Below are 7210 nucleotides of genomic sequence, written 5' to 3' on the forward strand. Positions count from 1 at the left end.
TACCTTCAAAATATATCCAGAATCCAACCACTTCTTACCATCTTCTGCTACTACTCTTATCTAAACCATCTCTCACTGGGATACTTCAGTTGCCCACTATGGTCTCCCTCCTTCCACCCTTGCCTTTCCCAACAGTCTACACTTCACACAGCAGTCAGAATAATCCTTTTAAAGTGTAAGGGTTACCCACCAGAGCCAGGAACTGGGTGATGGGGGGACATTTTCTCCATAAGGCAAAGCTGTGCCTCTTAAGGCACTGTGCAACAGTGGGGAAATGTCAAAGTTATTAATTTTTATAAAATATGTTAATGGGATTCCCATTACTTCCTTTCTCATTATTCGGTGTTGCCTTTCTGTTTCTCTGACGCTTAACTCTAAGGATGTGACACTAAAAATATCAGGGCCTGCAGGCTCCCTGACCCTTAGATCCTTTTCTTCCAACAGCTGGGACATTTGACCCTTGCCAGCAGGCTCTGCTTCAGAGCAAGGGCAAATCATTCCCCCCAACACACATTTTTTTAATACTTAAAAAAGGTCATATCCATGAAAGTGTGTAGGACACAGTAAGCCTTTTTTAATACCCTTCTTCTCCTCTTTGGAACTTCTCAAATTCTCTAAATATGGAAGAGATGTATAATTCCCACTTGGGAATTAGAGAAAAACTTTAAACCTCCAAGGGCACATCTACAAAATAAGTCTCAGAAAATGCCCAATTAGCTATTCAGAGCTAGTCCAAAGTAAGCAGATATGAGCCTGTAGTAGGCATTTCTAATTGGTTACAGCATTCATTTTTTTTTAATCTGTACTATTCCCTTTAAGATAAGGGGTAGCCCAGAAACACTGTCATCTGAACATTCTGGGATCCATTACCAATGATCTGGAGTTAGCACATGAAATGAAAGCTATTTTCCATCCTTGTCCAAGTTCATCAAGATAGATACTCAGGCATTGCGCTCGGCGGTTCCCTGGATCTGTCTCTTGCTTCAATAGTGTTTGGACGGAACAGACCCAGGGTCGCCCTTTTCTCCAGCCTCCGACCACCCTCCAACCTTCCGAGTCAGCCACTCAGCTATCCTCGGTCACCGGGACCAGCCAACACCATTTTCTGAGCTGAACTCCTTATTACCGATCAACCATGAGCTCCCAGATTCGTCAGAATTATTCCACCGAGGTGGAGGCTGCCGTCAACCGCCTGGTCAGCATGCATCTGCGGGCCTCCTACACCTACCTCTCTCTGGGCTTCTATTCCGACCGCGACGATGTGGCTCTGGAGGGCGTAGGCCACTTTTTCCGCGAATTGGCCGAAGAGAAGCAGGAGAGCGCCCAGCGTCTCTTGAAAATGCAAAACCAAGTGGCGGCCGCGCCCTCTTCCAGGACGTGCAGAAGCCATCTCAAGATGAGTGGGGTAAAACCCAGGACGCTATGGAAGCCGCCATTAACATGGAGAAGAACCTGAATCAGGCCCTTCTAGATCGGCATGCCCTGGGTTGTGCCCGCGCAGACCCCCACCTCTGCGACTTCCTGGAGAGCCACTTCCTAGATGGGGAGGTGAAACTCATCAAGAAGATGGGCGACCACCTGACCAACCTCCGCAGGCTGGCTGGTCTGCAGGCTGGGCTGGGCGAGTATCTCTTTGAAAGGCTCACCCTCGAGCACGAACAGGAGTCTCTGAAGTCCAGCGGCCTCTGAGGAGCCCCTCTGGCGTCAGAGCTTCTGCCTGAAGCCCCGCTCTGCAGCCACTAGGCAGCTTTTTAACCATCCTGGGGCCCTCTCCCAAGACGTGGACCAAATGGAAACAATAAAGCTTTTTGCAGCAAAAAAAAAAAAAAAAGATAGATATTCAAATGAACCCTAATGTATAGCAATTCTTCATTGATCCTGTTTGATGATTTTTATCTGGATAGGTTAGTCTTTAACAGGTTTAAGTGAGTCAAATGTGCCGAGACTCAAAAAAGGTGAGGTCAGAAAATGTAGGACCTTGGACCACATTCCCCATAGAGGCAGTACCTTGGAAAGAATTATTAAACAACGCTAAGGCAGCACAGAGCCAGTCCACACAAACACTTGTTAAAGGGGGGAAATGTTTTGTAAACCAGAATGAGGAACCAGAGAGCTTGGAGTGCAAGCAGGGCATCAGATCAGAATCACCAGAGATGGGCAAAATGTGGGCCAGGACGAGGAGGTCACATGCCGAGAAGTGGCACTCCTGCCAGCATATCTTCTATGCGTGTTCCTACTTGTGGAGCTTAGGCTGCCCCTTCACATCCCAGGTTGCTGCTGCAAAAATATTTTGAATTAATTAACCCTAAATATTTCCTCTGTTAATCTCTTCACGCATCTGATCCCAGAACATTTGTTAAAGAATCTGGAGACTTATTTTTTTTAGAATTTATTTTATTCAAGTACAGGTGATTTACAGTGTTGCGTTTATTTCTGCAGTACAGCAAAGTGATTCAGTTACATATATATATATATATATATATATATATATATATATATATATACTCTTTTTCATATTCTTTTCCATTATGGTTCATCACATGATATTGAATATAGTTCCCTGTGTTATACAGTAAGACCTTGCTGTTTATCCATTCTATATATAATAGTTTGCATCTGCTAATCCCAAACTCCCAATCCATCCCTCCCCCACTCCCTCCCCCTTGGCAACCACAAGTCTGTTCTCTATGTCTGTGAGTCTGTTTCATAGGTAAGTTCATTTGTGTCATATTTTAGATTCCACGTGTAAGAGATATCATATGGTATTTGTCTTTCTCTGTCTGACTTACATCACTTAGTATGATAATCTCTAGGTCCATCCATGTTGCTGCAAATGGTATTATTTCATTCTTTTTTAAGACTAAGTGGCATTTCCATTGTGTGTGTGTGTGTGTGTGTGTGTGTGTGTGTGTGTGTGTATATATATATACCACATCTTCTTTATCCATTCATCTGTCAATGGACATTTAGGTTGCTTCCATGTCTTGGCTATTGTGAATATGGAGACCTATATTTAAACTCTTATTCTTTCACTTATTTATGGACAACGTAACCTTGTGTGAGTTGTCCAAATTTATGAACGCTGATACCATGTTTATACAGAAGTAGTCAGACAAGTTGGTCTCTAAGATCATTTGCCTTTGAAGTTCTATGATTCTGAGGTAGAAAGAAGGGTCAGGGTGGGAACTTGACTCTGGATGCCAGAAAAAAAAAATAAAGCAATGTTAGAAATTAATTTGCTATTTAGTAGTATTTTGTTTATCACACATGATTTTTATGTTTGCTATTTTGATGCTAAAGATGATATTCATTATTAACATCTCCTTTTTGATCATTCCATAAAACCACTATAAAATCAACCTAATTTGATAGTTAATAGAAATCCAGTTCTCTGCATTTACTATTTCATGCCTTACACGTTAAATTATGTATAGACATAAAATAGATAAAAATGATGGCTCTTTTCTTTGCCAGCTCCTATGCTAAGTATTTATATTTATTACCTTCTTAAAATCTTCTTAACAAAGCTTTTGAGTACTTTAATCCCTTGTGGGTGAGGCAAAAAAAATGTAAGGGAATTAAGTAATTTGCTCAAGGTTACACAGCGAATAAATGTTAGAGCTGGATTTTGAACCTAGGCAGCCTGACACCAGAGTCCTGGTAACGCTGGAGACATGTGAGTAGTAGAATGTGCTTTAAGAGAAAAAAAGCCCATTAAGATATCTTGTAATAAGCAATATATAATTTAAACATATCATATTTATACATAGCACTTTCCACAGAATATCCCGTAACAAAAATAACTGAGCTCAGAGGGTCTCTGGAAAGGAATATCACGATTAGCAGTCTGCTGAGTGGCCCTGTGATGCCTTCAGCAGTGTGGCAAACACAAAAAGAGCATGGCAGCTTGAAGGTCGTATACTCTGCCTTTCGAACGCCCAGGTCACTCCAGGATGTGGCCCAGGGACTGGTCCACCGGAGCTGTGCAGGGCAGATCTGATACTCCCTCAAGAATCATAGCAATCATCTCATGGGACTATGATTAGGAGGATGAATTTGTGCAGGCACAGGTAGAGGCAAGTGCACACTAGTGTGGAAAGAAAGAGGAGGGAGGGGGAGAGGGAGACAGAAAGGGAAAATGGGGTGGGGGGGGAGACAGAGAGAGAAAAGAAAGAGAGTGAGACCTTTTGAGTCTTTGAGAATTGTCTACATTTTCAGTCTTTACACCCTAAACTCCCATTCTCTCTCCAACCCCATCCAATATGACTTTCATTTTCCACCACTCCAGTGGAACTTGACTGCTTGTCAAGGTCAACAATGACCCAGATCCTTGATACTCAAAGTGTGGTAAAGGACCAGTAGCTTCACCTTGGTGAAGCCCTAAAATCTCTCTGAATCTCAGCAGCTTCATCTGTAAAGTGCGGCGCACACCTCATGGTAATATCAGGAGGATTATAGTAATGCACATGAGGTACCTGACAGACAGGACATGCCCAACTTATCCTGGTGCTCCTTCCTTCCAGGTATGCCAGCAAGAATCCAGGCTCACTAAAAGCAGAGAAATTGATATGTGATTACTTATGCTAACAATATACTCACAAAATCTCAGAGACGGAAAAAAGATTACAAGACTTCTGGCCCAACCAGGGCTACATAGAATGCCTGAAAATGGGCTTTCCTTTCCAAAAATCTCTTTTAAATAATCCAATTTTCGTATAAAGTATGGTATATCTGCTCTGTTGTAAGTCATAGAAGAAAGTGCAAAGCCTTGGAAAAACTCTGAGGTTGATGCAAACAGATCCCCATCTGCAGGGATGATGGTGAGCGCTTGGGGCTCTGTGCTTCCTCAACACTTAGCGCAGCAGGGTGCCTTAGTGGAGGTGCCAGCATTGTCTCGCCAGAGGAGAAATGATTACCTACAAGAAAAGTCAGTTTTCCAATCCTCCCAAGTCATCCAAGGTCTTGTGACTCAATGGTGAGTCAGTGAGCAGACTTCATTAGTCAGCCCTGATGACTAGTGTTCCTATGACCTTCCAGAAGAAGGCACACAGCTGCGTGGGCAGACAGTGATAGGAGGGGTTAGGAGATTGATATTTCCATCTCTGTTCTGCTAAATATCACCACTTTGGCCCTGGATAAGTCACTGAAGCTTTTAAGGCTTTAGCTTTCACATTTGTAAAATGAGAGTGTTGCCTTGATAGGATCTACCAAAGTTCTTCCCATGTCTAAATTTGCACATTTGTGGATATTCATATATTTTCTTTCTTATCTGGTCTTCATTCTCAGCAGAAGGAAAGCTCTATGAAGGAGGACTGAGAGTTAAGTCTGCTAATGAAAACTATAGTTAGCCCTTTGTATTCGCAGATTAATTAAATTCCATAAATGTTTTTTCGTGAAACAATCAGTGCTTCCTATGCACCTGCTTGGTATCAGGAAATTACATATATGATCCCCACCGCACCACAAGAAAAACACAGTCCAAGCAATTCCAATGTAATGTGATGAGTGCTACCAAGGCTTTTGCAGTAGGTGCTGTGGAAACAGATAGACAAAGTTCCTAACTCAGTTTTGAGTGAACAGGGACGGACTTCCTAGAGGAACTGACATCTAAGATGAGACACAGGAAGAGAGTAGGCCTTATCTAGGTAAAGAGGAGTCAATTATTTCCTTTTTGTTTTCTTGTTTTGTTTTGTTTTTGCAGTATATGCAAAAGCCTGGTAGCAGGGGAAGGCACAATGCCCTTGGCAAATGCAAATAGCTCAGTAGGATGAAGGGGTGATAGATGAGACTGGAGATGAGAATTATCTTTGACACCATTTTAAGGAATTTGGATTTTAACTGGAGACCATGGGGATTTTAACTGTATCAGGATACAGTTCTCACATCAGATATATAATGCAGGCTGCAGAGTGGAGAGATTGGAGGGGAGAGAGGGAAGTCTCTGGATGTAACCAGAGACTGGATGTAAAGAAAGTAACCTGGATGAAATGATAGTCTAGAGGAAGGGAGCGGCAGTGGGGATAGCAGGAGGAGGATTGAAGAAAAGTTTATGATGAAGAATTGAAAAGACTTAGTATTGCCTAGACAGAGTGGGTGGAGGTAGGAGAGAGACTAGTGAAAGAGGGTACAGGAGTTTCAAGTATTAGTAATAAGCAAATGGCAGTGCCATGTGCTCAGTTTTGTTGAAAGTCAATAATGAATTCAGTTTTGGATCCATTATGCTTTGTTGAAATGGAAGATTGCCTAACATAGAAGCCAAAACATAGTATACACACATTCATTCAGAAATATTTATTGAGTACCTTCTATATGCTAAACACCATGCTGGGATCTGGAAGTATAAAGATGAATAGATTTCAGGAGTCCTGGCCTCAAGGATCTGAGTTTAATGAGAGGAGATATCAGATATGTAAAAAATAACTACAGTATGGTCAAGGTGATAAATGTTATAGAAGACAAATGTATTCATGGTAAAAAGTGTGCTGAATGAAGGTGCTCTGGCAATGAGTTATGTAGAGGAGAAACATGTAGCTGAAGGTTCCATTAATGAGAACGGCTTGTGATATAGAGAACTTCAACTGGGTTTTTAAAGAAGGGTCAATTTTAAACAAGGAGCAAGAAAGTCTGTTAGGCAGGAAGAATGATTCAAGCAAAAGCAAAAGAGTAGAACAGTGTTTGGTATGTTTGAGGGACAGTATGTAGCACAGTTATCCTAGTCCTTAGGGATCTTAAGTGGAATCATAAGTGCCTGGAGAGACAGAGACTTCTGGTCTTTGCCTACAATTTTACACCTGCAGCCTGGACCTCTAGCCTGAGCTCCAGACTTGTAAATTGACTGCTTATTTGGCACCTCTCTTTGTATGACTAATGGACAAAGACAATATGCCCAAAACTAAACTCCTGACCCTCCCCCTTTAAAATCTGATCTTCCTAGTTCCCCAAATTAGAAAAATGGTAATGTCATATTAATAAATGTTCAGGCCCCAAATCCTTGCCTCCTCTCTTTTTCTCCCAAACAATATGAAATCCATCAGCAAAACCTATTATCTCAGAGTGATGCCAGCAACAAAAATGGTGGAATAAAGGCCTCTGAAAACACTCCCTTCCACGAAAGCAATGAGAAAACGGGCAAAAATTGTCAGAGTCAACTTTTTTAGAACTTTAAACATTAATCAAGTCTTGTAGCACCTAATAACAGACTGAAAATACA

General features: G+C 41.8%; 1 pseudogene; it reads left to right on the forward strand.

The window, feature by feature from the left end:
* The first annotated feature begins 1135 nt into the window (after nucleotides 1-1135).
* On the forward strand, nucleotides 1136-1689 carry LOC136141947 (ferritin light chain pseudogene; annotated as a pseudogene).
* Nucleotides 1690-7210: the final 5521 nt, after the last annotated feature.

Source organism: Phocoena phocoena, chromosome 1 (genome assembly GCF_963924675.1).
Source record: "Phocoena phocoena chromosome 1, mPhoPho1.1, whole genome shotgun sequence".
In the NCBI taxonomy this organism is placed as follows: Eukaryota; Metazoa; Chordata; class Mammalia; order Artiodactyla; family Phocoenidae; genus Phocoena; species Phocoena phocoena.